The sequence below is a fragment of the Sinocyclocheilus anshuiensis genome, unplaced genomic scaffold (genome assembly GCF_001515605.1).
Source record: "Sinocyclocheilus anshuiensis isolate Anshui unplaced genomic scaffold, SAMN03320099.WGS_v1.1 scaffold245, whole genome shotgun sequence".
Classification (NCBI taxonomy): Eukaryota; Metazoa; Chordata; class Actinopteri; order Cypriniformes; family Cyprinidae; genus Sinocyclocheilus; species Sinocyclocheilus anshuiensis.
In genome coordinates this window covers 1,181,571-1,193,863 of record NW_015536478.1, presented here as the reverse complement: position 1 = coordinate 1,193,863, position 12,293 = coordinate 1,181,571, and the positions used below count along the sequence as shown (strand labels likewise).

Here is a 12,293-nt window from a genome sequence, read left to right as displayed (position 1 = left end):
ATTGTGGCACTAACCCCACCAAACACGCCAGTGGCCAAACGTGATATTTTTTTTTTTTATTATTTTTTTTTTTTATGAATTATCATTCTGAAATGTGTTTCTAAAACAGCCAGCAATGTTAATTATGCATAATAACAACATGTATTTGTTTGTTTGTTCTTCTTGATGAGCGTAAAATCAAGTGACTGAGCAGACCATGATCATGAGATTGTAAAATATCAACAGTAGCCAAGATCAAGGTTTGTGAAATGTTTTTTTTATGTTTTATGACCATTTTTGCATGTTACATAGAAACATACTTGGATAAAATTAAAAGAGATAAAGGTACAGGAAAAACATCTTTCTAAAAGGTGGAGAAAAAAAGTGAGCAGTCAAACTTGAAATGAAAGTTTGGCATTAATTATTGTAGCTTATTTTTTGGTACATACAACATTTAGTAACTTTTGTTAGCCAGAAGAATTATTCATTAAAAGTAATCAAATGTTTTGAATGAGCAGTCCATTGTTATGAATTTTACAAATCTGTACGTTTATAATTCGCAGTGTGTAATATACTTGGAAAAATTAGCTGGGAAATTTCACCTGGCACAGATCTCAATTTAAAGAGTGAAATTAAATTTGGGTTTTTATAAAATTGCACATGTTGAGTTTGACATACATTCAATCAGTTTTCATTAAAGGACAGCTCATTATCTAATAACTCTAACAGCACTTCACTATGCATATTTGGCACAAATAATGTCACAGAAACACAGTCTAACATATCTTTTTTTAACGTCTGGTATCATTTATTTCGTCCCTTTTAATAAAAGCCCTAAAGCTGAGCTTCATCAGTATTGCAGTTTATAGATCCTCAGCTTTGAGATGAACTATTTCTCCTATCAAGTGATCGGATTTAGGTTATCGCAAGGCATCGCATGTACAAATCAACCTGTATTTCTGACAATTTACTAAGAAGAAGTTAAAATTAGTTTTAAACCACCATGACTGCACATGTACAGCTATATAAATAATATGCATTAAATATAATAAAATAGATGTAAACTGCATATACATTTACTGTATAAAGATCCCTCACTTTGAGAGTTTATGGTTATATATAAAGATACATATCGATCGCTTATATAGTATGAATATATCGATATCTGCTTTCATTTTGTAAGAATAGAAGCAGTGTATCATATAAAATAATCATCGTTATGTTTAATATTTATTTTATCCATCGTATGTCAGCAGTGGTGTCGTCACTCACTGGATGAGTAAACTGTGTGCGATAAATATCATGTGCATTTGCAGATTGAGGCCTCCCATGCACAGAGAAGTTTCAATAGTTGTCATAACTGGTTTAAAATCAGTGGATTCTGGTTAACTAGTTACACCCCCCAATGCCAAATATAAAAGAGAATTGTATAGCAAACGTTTTTTCAAATGCTTGGTCCTGTGGAAACGTCTCAATTTAGCCTAGAAAATATGCAAACTGCCTTGTACGTCGTTTGGCAGTGAGAAGAATTGAAAAGGAATAGAATACAAACTCGCACTCCATGAAGCCGGCAAGCACTACAAACTCAAGCATGTAAACTGTAGAAATATTCTTATTTACAAAAGTAATAACAAGACTTGTCGTTGTTTCTTATAAATATACAAAATGCAACGTAATAACTTGAATATCCATGTGCACAGGACTCCTGCCCAGGACTGTTTATATTTCACCTACGGTAAGATTTATACGATTTTTAACTATCTTCCACAGATGTATCCAAACACCGATTAAAGGAAATCCACCATCATGACCCTCACTATACTTACTGTGGGACAATTAAAACCCCCTTGACCCTCAAAAAAAAACAGTTTTGCACTACAGGAGCACAATTTATCCACTTAGCAAGTGTCTTCGACATGCAAATTGCAATTTACTAAAATGCTAAGCAGCGTGTTTGTTTATTAAATTGTCTAATTAGAGGATGCATTCAGCTACTGATAATATTAACGCATTTTACCGTGATTCCATTTTCCACCTACAGTAATTAGTACAGTAAATGCAAAAAAGCCTGTTCTGCTGAAGAGCTTAAAGGAATAGTTCAAACTAAAATAATAATTTGCTGAAAATGTACTCCCCCTCAGGGCATCCAAGATGTAAATGAGTTTGTTTCTTCATTGCAACAAATTTGGAGAAGTTTAGCATTATATCAGTTTTTCACTCTGCAGTGAACGGGTGCCGTCAGAATAAGAGTCCAAACAGCTGATAAAAACATCACAATAATCCACAAGTAATCCACACTACTCCAGTCCATCACTTAACATCTTGTGAAGCCAAAAGCTGCGTGTTTGTATTAAAAAAACAAATCCATCATGACATTTTAACTTCAAACCGCAATTGCTTTTGGCCAAGATACGAATTCATAATAATGCTTCCTCCAGTGAAGAAGTCCATCCCTGTTGTCCTTTCACATCAAAATCCACCCACATATTTGTTTAGGACTGTTTTAGCTTGTTAGCAGTGTTTGATCTGTGCATATGTCTCTCCTGATTCAGACTTTTTTCACTGGAGAAAGCAATATATTGGATAGAGGCCTCGTGTGCAGTTAAAAATGCCTTAATGATGGATTTGTTTCTTTCAGACATGCAGTTTTTTGTCTTCATAAGTCAACTGCTGGACTGGAGTGGTGTGGATTACTTTTTATCAGACTCTCATTCTGACGGCACCCATTCACTGCAGAGCATCCATTGGTGAGCAAGTGATGCAATACTACATTTCTCCAAACCTAATGAAGAAACAAACTCATCTACATCTTGGATGGTCAGATTTTCAGGAAATGTTCATTTTTGGCTGAACTATTCCTTTAGATTTTGCATTGTAATCTACACTATGTAACTGGACCGGACTTCACGTTCAATTCCAGTGTTTCACGACCGTTTTTTCCTATTATAGAACTCTACCGACCCTTTCTGGAACTATGCATCAGTGCGACATTTGTGAAGGCTTAGCACATGCAGGGAAACGTGTCAAAACAGACGTCATGGAACAAATCTCCTGCTGTGGTGAAGCAGATCCCGCGTCAGAGGCAGCGTCTCACCATGTCGTACGAAAGTAGAACACCTAAAGGCCAGTGAGGTCCACGATGGCTTTGATGAAGATGGTGTCGTCACGTATGTATGAGTTCTTGCCCTCCAGCTTGGACAGCGGACAGAAGAGCGGGCAGCCGCTGGCGATGTTCATCTCGCTTACAGGCCTCTGGAATGAGGAGGAAGTGATGTCGGGACGGAATGCGTCGATGATGTGCTCTCTGTTACTCTGGTCCAGCAGCATCAGCGTCACCTGGAAAAAAGTAACTAACTTCAGCTCACAAACACATAACAATGCATGCATTTTGAACTAGGATAGGTTAGGCTGTGATAATTGGTTCATTTCATTTTCCCCACCTGCATGGCCTTGGTTACAACACAGAATGTTAAAACTATTCTTAATATTAAAATAGATAATCAAATATATAATTTAATAACATAAAATATACTAATATATAGTCATATATATACTAATATATGTGACCCTGGAGCACAAAACCAGTCTTAAGTCGCTGGGGTATATTTGTAATATATATACATACACACACACACACACACACACACACACACATAAATAAATTACTTAATCACTTAAAGTTTGTCCTATTTGAATTTAAATGACCTTTCATGAAAAGTAACAATATAGTTTATTTTTATCAAGAGTTTTACTATTGATAAAAATACTGTAAAAATGAATACTCCTCATTGCAGCTTTAACACAGTTATGACCCTGGACCACAAAAGCAGTCATAAGTAGCACAGTTATATTTGTAGCAATAGCCAAAAATACTAAAATAGCCAAAAATATGGGTCAAGATTATTGATTTTTCTTTTATGCCAAAAATCATTAGGATATTAAGTAAAGATCATGTTCCATGAAGATTTTTTGTAAATTTCCTTCCGTAAATATATCAAAACGTAATTTTTGATTAGTAATATGCATTGCTAAGAACTTCATTTGGACAACTTTAAAGCTGATTTTCTCAATATTTTGATTTTTTTGCACTCTCAGATTTTCAAATAGTTGTATCTCGGCCAAATATTGTCCTATCCTAACAAACCATAAATCAATGGAAAGCTTATTTACTGACCCTTATGACTGGTTTTGTGGTCCAGGGTCACAATTAGCATTAGTCTGAAGACAAGCAGTGTAAAAAAAACATGGTGATGTACCTTCTGGTTGAAGGACCATTTGAGCAGTGCGTCATTCATTCCTCTCATCACCACAAAAAACAGCGAGAGATGCGTTCCACGACCTGTCCCGTCCCCGTTCAGGTAAATCCGCAGGCACATCTTATAGCCGTACTTGCTTGTGTAAAATGCTGAACAAAACCAAAGAGCATGTTGGTCCAAATAATATATAATTGACAAATCAAAGAATTACTGTGTCTATTCTGACTAATGTGGTTGTTTTTACCGGGTGAAAACATGGCAGGCGCCCGTCCGGCAATGGCATCTTGTCTCTTTTTAGTGAAATCTGATATCCGCCAGATGAAGACGCCGTCAAACGTGGTGGCAGACATCTCCCGCAATCTGCCCTCCATTTCAGCCACAGTCAGGTCTTTAACGCCCACCTGCCGCTCCAGCTGACGAACCTACATGAGACACACGTGATGGAGAAATACGGACGTGTTGAGGCCGTTTGATTAGATTTAGAGCATCAATGATTCTCACGTGGCAAAGAAAGATGCGATCACAGAGCTAAAGATTTATACTGGCAATATTAACCCTTTAAAGCCTACTGTATTATATTCAATACGCACATTTCTAAAGCCTCTTAATTATCTACTTTTCTGAAAACCCTGTTGTACACAATCTACTACATGCCTTCTGTCGTTTGACTGATAGTTTATATTTTTTTAAGCAAGCAAAAGGCATTTTAGTTGTAATTGTACAAATGTTCACTTTCAGCTTGTGCTTCACTTATCGTTTTTGCTGTGAAATACTGATTTTTATAGAGTAAACATAAGAATAGCTCTTATATTGTTAGTAATATTTCAAGATGAACACTTAGGTTTACTTGATTATACATAATTTGTTTTTGTTTTTAAAAATCATGTTCAAATGTGAGTATCAAATAAGATCATCTGGCTTTTGAGGAACGTTTTTTTGTTCATCTCTCAATCATCATTGTATCGGGTTGCATTATTTGATTTGAAACTACAGAGCTTTGATCAATATCAAATATAATCTTAATAAGTCATATTAATGGGAGATATACTGTAGCGTGACAACTTATATTGATTATATATTCACTTGAAATTACCCTATTTGTATTTTTAAAAGCTTCCATTTTATTATTATTATTATGTATTCTCTTAGTTTCATTTATATATTTGCATACATATATAACATACATAGATGCATACATCGTTTATTTTTTACATATATTGAAAATAAAAAATGCAATATTAGCATATATTTAAATTCTAATTTATTCACAAAAATAAATTTCTATTTGAATATAATATCATCTAAAAAGGCTTCTTAGTTATGTATTATTATTGTTATTTTTAGAAGTAGTAGTAAATACAAAAAAAATGCAATATTAATATATTTAATCCTAATTTATTCACAATAATAAATAATCATGTTAAAATGTGAATATCAAATATGGTCATCAGTCTTTTGAGGAGCGTTTATTTGTTCATCTCGCAATCATCATTGTATTTTCATTGCATATGTTTTGAAATTATAGACCTTTGATCATTAAACTATGCATTTAAATATCAACTTACTGAGACATATTATGGAAGTTACAGGTCACAACTGATATTTATATTCATTTTGTGTAAGTATCTGCTATAGTGTTATACAAGTCTCATTAATTTACATTACAAGCTATCAAAATTTAATTTTTCTTTTTGGCCATATAAATATCAGCATCAGCATCAAATTGCATATTTTGCTCAGTTTGGGCCTCTGAATAAAATTGAGCTGTTTTTCTTCCATATTCTCACTATATATGAGACATAAAAGCCTGATGTATACACAACATAAACACATATGCAACCTAAATCTTCAATAAACTGTTCCATTTAAAAAAATTAGATTTTTCTGACTGTTATTTCCTATATCAGTCTTAACAGGGTTACCTTGTTACTAAGAGCCTCGATTTTGTCCTGATCGAGTCTGTGTTGGCGGTTGCTGGCCTCCGTGGTGGTTGCGAAGCGCTCCACTTCTCGGTTTAGCACGCAGACCACGTCTTCAAACGTCCCCGCCTTCACCTCCAGCTCCTGGCAGCGACGGCCCAGATCCGCCACCTTGGTCTTCTCGCTGTGCAGCTGGAGCTCCAGCGCTGCGCCCACCGAGCTGGGCAGAGGAGTGAAGGAGGTGGGCAGTGTGGCAGGAGGCGGAGGCACGGCGGAGGAGGACGAGGATGAAGATGAAGAGGAGGGGACCCCCTGCACGGGAGGTCCGGTCGGGCCGGGGATGGCGCTCAGCTGACTGACTCTGGTCTCCAGGTCTCGGAGCGCCTGGTGAAGCTCGTGTGCTTTGTGACCGGCCAGCTCCAGGCTTTGGGGCTGCAGGCCCTCCAGACGGACCTTCATGCCCATGATGTAGTGCAACAGCAGGTTGAGATGTTCGTGAGCACAGGCACGCTCGTGATCGTGGATCTTCTCCTTCTCCACCTCAAAGAGAAACCAACTGGATTAAACTTCAGCGTGATTTATGCTACAGATGTGAATGATTCCTCCAATCATGTGGTTTGCATCGTGCAACTGCATTGTGAGTTGAGTTCTGCACAGGATATTTTTAATTAACTCTTATTTTTAAATGTTTAGTTTTTGTTGTAACTTAAGTTTAAGTCATTTTGTTATGTTGTTTTGTCATTTTTATTTATTTATTTTTTAATATTTCTATTTAGTTTTAATTTATTTTTATTTCAGTTTTAGTGATTTTAGTACTTCAGCTTTTATTTCAGTTTGGTTACTTTATTTCCGTTTACAAACATTTTAATAGTTTTTATTTATTTGTAGTTCTTCACCTTCTAGTTTTATATTTGTATCTGTAATAAATAAATTATTATTATTATTATTACATTAAGCATTTATCAATATTTTGAATTAGCATTTATTTTCAGTTTTATTATTTTAGCTTAAGTTTGTTGTGCTTTTGTAAAATATTAATTAAATATTAATGTTTTTTTTAATATTTCTATTTAGTTTTCATTTCTATTTATTTCAGTTTTAGAATTTTTAGTGCTTCAACGTAGTTATTTTATTTCAGTTTGTTGCGAAGTCATTACGTTTTTTTAAAGTTTGTTTTTCATCTACTTTTTTTTTTACTTTATTTCAGTTAAACATTTTAAAAGTTTTATTTAATAATGGTCTATTCCCATACCATATTTATTTATTTGCTATTCCATTGCTATTTCCTGAACATTGTATATTGTATTCTTTATTATTTTCTTTCACTTTAATTTTAGTTCATATTTTGACATTTTGTTGCGTTTATCATTTTTATCAGTGTTTTTTAATGTCTACAAAGTTTTTTATCATTCATTTTTATTTATTAGTTTTAGTTATTTTAGTACTTCAAGTTAAACTAATATTTAGCATTTAGTTTTAACAATAACAACCCTGTGTTGTATGTACATTATGTTGTACATTGAGTTTTGGGATGGAGAAGAAGAAAAGGGTAGTTCATGACCATTTTTGGACTGATTTGAACTGATTGTGGTTATTTTTGTAAAATTGTTTTCAAAACCGTAAACTAGCTATGAAAACTGTACTTACTGACATGTCGCAGCCAACCACATGATATCTGCACGGAGTCCTGAATTTGCTGCAGAACTTGATGTGGTCAACATACTAAAAAGAGGAGAGCAAAGAATCCATACATATTGCTTGTTCTGTTTTCTTAACTCAGTGTTACTGAACGATATGTTTTTGATTACCACACCTTTTCTCTGGGGATTTTCTTCTTCGCACATCCTTCACAAATCATGGGATATTTGGGACAGATCTCATCATGGGCCTGTGAAAACACAATATTTCGTGACATAAAGAGCTTTTTATTTCTTCCAGTCTTTTCTCAGAGCACTCACTTACCTTGATGTTTTTGAAGTGAAATGGCTCTTTACAGTACTTGCAGTTGAGCCTCTTTGCACAAGGGACACGGCAGAATCATGAACTCACACTTCCCCTCATGGCTCAACTACAAAAAAACAGTGATATGACACAAGTTACCCACTGAATAATGAGAAGCTGTCCATTTACACTAGATGTTTATGCACATGTAGTTGTTACCTCATAATCTTTAATACTGCCTTTCCAGGAGCAGCCTTCGTTGAAGCACACAGCTGGAAGATTTTCAACTTCTCTTCTGGCAGCATTGTCGGGAAACGCCTGCAAGAAAACACAGGGAATGCGCACGCTCTACAATAAAGGTTTGGCTTTAAATCGTTTTAAAAACACTCACAAGTCTGGATATTTCACATTAAAGGGTGAGTAATTAATGACAGAATTTTCATTTTTGGGTGAACTAACCCTTTAAGCAAAGCATTTGCACTTACACATCCTTGTACGAGGATTGACGTGGGCTCTTCGAAGATGTCCTCCTTGATACAGGCATTACATTTCTGTGGTCCAGATCTGAAATGGCAATGCGACACACGTACTATTTTGATATATACATATATTAGATGCATAATGCATTAAATTGATAAAAGTGACAGCAAAGTCATTGATAATTGATACTTTGGATACTTCAAATAAATGCTGTTCTTTTGAAGAATTTCTATATTTATTCTTTTCTATTCCTCAAAGGATCCTGAAGAAAGTGCATCACGGTTTCCACATTAAATGTGAAGTTTTCAACATTGATAATAACAATCAGAAATGTTTCTTGAGCAGCAAATCAGCAGACTCGAATGATTTCTGAAGAAACATGTGACACTGAAGACTGGAGTAATGATGCTGAAAATCCAGCTTTGATCACAGGAATAAATTACATTTTAAAATATATTCACATAGAAAATAGTTATTTGAAATTGTAATAATATTTCACATTTTTACTGTTTTACTGTAATTAAAAAAAAAATGCTGCCTTAGTGAGCAGAAGAAAAAAATCTTACAAACCCCAAACTTTTTAATAGTAGTGTTCTCAAAAAGTGTCATCATTCCAGTATTTTTGTGATTTATGGAATTTCATGTCAATTGCCCTTATGATCTTTGATTTAATGTTTTAAAGTCATCACATCAGAAATGAATTTGATCGGCATCTGTTTTCGATCAGCAGACTGAATTACCCAACAGTCCGGTTGAAGCAGTAAAAACAAAAGCGATGGCCGCACCGCGCTTGGAACGGTCTTCTCAAAATGTTCTGACAGCAATTGCATAAATGTTTGTCTTCAAGTTTGTTGGCCAGAATCTTCTTTGGGAACCCTGGCTTATTGTTCTCCATGGAGGACGGGGGAGAGGGTTCTTGAGCAGCCATGTCCTCCTCTAAACCTTCCTGATCTAAACCAAAGAGAATACACAGTGGCAGAAACTCCTATTAAACATACAGTAGATAACAACTTAATGGGCTTTCCCTTAAGAATAAAGATTATTACACAGCTCTCTGGAATTCTTGATTCTGATTGGTCAATCAAGGCATTCTGTGGTCTAATTTGTATAATCATAATGAACTGTATGATTGTATCACTCTGCTATGGAAGCTTGTTTCTGCCATTGAATAAAAAAAACAAAGTTTATATCAGTTCTCGCAAGTCTGACTTTTTTCCACTGAAATCTGAGTTTACATCTCGCAATTCTGTTTTTCTTTATTGCTTCCGTCATGGAATAAAAATGTTTTTAAAAAATCGCAACTTTTTATCTCACTATTTTGACTTTTTTTCTCACAATTGCCAGTTTCATAGCTCACAGTTCTGAGTTTACACAATTCTGACTTTCTCAATATTGCTAGTAATAAGTTTACATTTTGCAATTCTGAGTTCATATCTTATAATTCTGACTTTTTCATGAAAATGCATGTTTAGATCTCACAATTCGGAGTTATATCCCACATTTCTGAGTTTTTATCTCAAAATTCTGACTTTTTTCCTCAAAATTGCAAATTTATTTCTTGCAATTCTGACTTTTTCTTCAAAACTGCGAGTTTATTTCTTGCAAGTATTTCTTGTGAGATATAAACTCAGAATTGTGAAAAATAAAAAGTTGCAACTACTATTATTCCGTGGCCAAAATTTCATGTCAGTGTATTTATTTCTTTGGTGAATCAGTGAGATAATGTAAAGTCAGGCAGAAAATATCATAACATAAACCCTTTAAGGGTGATGCAAAACCCTCAGTCAAAAATATTTAAACTGTATAATTGTATCATGGAAGCTTGTTTCTGCCACAAAATAAAATTGTGGATTTCATCTCAAAATTCAGACTTTGTTTCTTGCAATTCTAAAGAAAAAAAAGTAAAAATTGCAAGACATAAACATAAAATTCAGAGGTTTTTCTCATAAACAATTTTTAAATAAAAAAGCAACTTTTTATTTCACAATTCTGACTTTTTTCTCACAATTGTAAGTTTTCAGTTCTAGGTTTATCTCACCATTTTGACTTTTTTTTTTTCTCAAAATTGCAAGTTTATTCCTCTCAATTCTGAGTTTATATCTCACAGTCCTGACTTTTTTTGTAAGATATTTCTTGCAAGATATATACTTTTATTTTGTTTATCCTGTGGCAGAAACAGGCTTCCATACTCTGCAATCATAATTCTACATTCCAAATCAATATTTCATGAGTATTTATTTATTTGGTGAGATAATGCAAAGTCGGACAGACATTATCATGAAATAAACTCGTTCGGGGTGATGCAAAACCCTCAGTTTTAAATTAGGATCCTGATGATCTGACTGTGGTTTATTGCTCATTTTATGTTATTGTTTACCTAGCTATTTAGCAAATCGTTTACTTTTAAAGAACTAAATTAAATAATCACTGACATGCAAAATGTAGAATTGCACCTAACACATTTTTGTGTGGTTTGTTATGTTTTTAGAAACATATTTAGAGCTGTCTTGCTGTTTGTAAGCACATTATGAACAATCAATAGCATTATTATTTGTGCATTTATACAATTTATTTGTTTGGTAAGATTGTTATCCTCTGCTAGCAATTGCACAGGGTGAAATAAAAATACTCTACAGTAATTAGATAAACATTTAAATAAAAGACCTAAGAGACTCACGCACAGCAGGCCACATAATATGAAACCGTCATCTCTTTGTTTCTGTTTCAGTTTTGCTTGTATGTGTGCGTTTGCATACAGACATCCACACAAGCGATGTATAATACTGTACAGTGGTGTAAACATTCACATGAAACACGCACTAGAACCCTTCATGCATATCTCAAAGCACTTTTGTCTGATATCGACCATGCAGCCCGTCGATATACATCATACAGTCAGCTGACAATTGCACATCTCATCTTTTCCTCTGTTGCTAAGCAAATGCATCATCTTTCGGATGGTTGTTGCGTGCGTTCTGTACTGCCACGCCTCTTTTACATGCATTAAAGGGATATGGTGATCCTGACAATAAACATGAACGCGACAAAATAAGAATCAAAGAGTGCATTATGAGACGGACGCACTGACTCACCGCTCAGCGATGAGATTTCGCTTTCATTTGCTCGGTTGTGCTCGTGTTCTGCTGGACGGAGGCGCGCGGCGCGGCTGCTGTGTTTTGGTGGTCGACATTGTTGAGAAGAGCGCGTGCTCTTTCACTGGATTACGTCATAATGTGAGCGTGCACTGGGCTTTTGAATCTCTGAGCTTGTTTCTTTTTCTCTTTTTTTTTACAGGAGGACTATCATAATAACCTGCTGAAATGCAGGCAAAATTGTATTTGGTGCATAATGTAAATACATCATATCCATTTCAATGTATGCTAGTCATATTCTTTATTTTTATTACTGTCAGTATTATTTTGTTTTTGTGCATAATGTAAATATAGTACATAATAGTCATACAAATGTATGATATATTGACTCTTAAACAGATCTACTGTACATGTACAGCATCACATGTAAAGCTAAAATAATGAATAATGATGATAACAGTGCTGATAATAATATCGAGGAATTTAGAAAAATAACACAATATTTTAGAAATATTATAGAATAATATTCTAAAATATATATAAAACCAAATGGTCAAAACATATGCGCTCTATAGAGAGAGAGAGAGAGAGAGAGAGAGAGACAGACAGACAGACAGACAGACAGA

The 12,293-nt window shown here is 34.6% G+C and overlaps 1 pseudogene; it reads right to left on the bottom strand.

Moving 5' to 3' along the window:
- Positions 1-2,802: 2,802 nt before the first annotated feature.
- LOC107666709 (TNF receptor-associated factor 2-like) lies at positions 2,803-11,775 on the bottom strand (annotated as a pseudogene).
- Between the last annotated feature and the right edge of the window lie 518 nt (positions 11,776-12,293).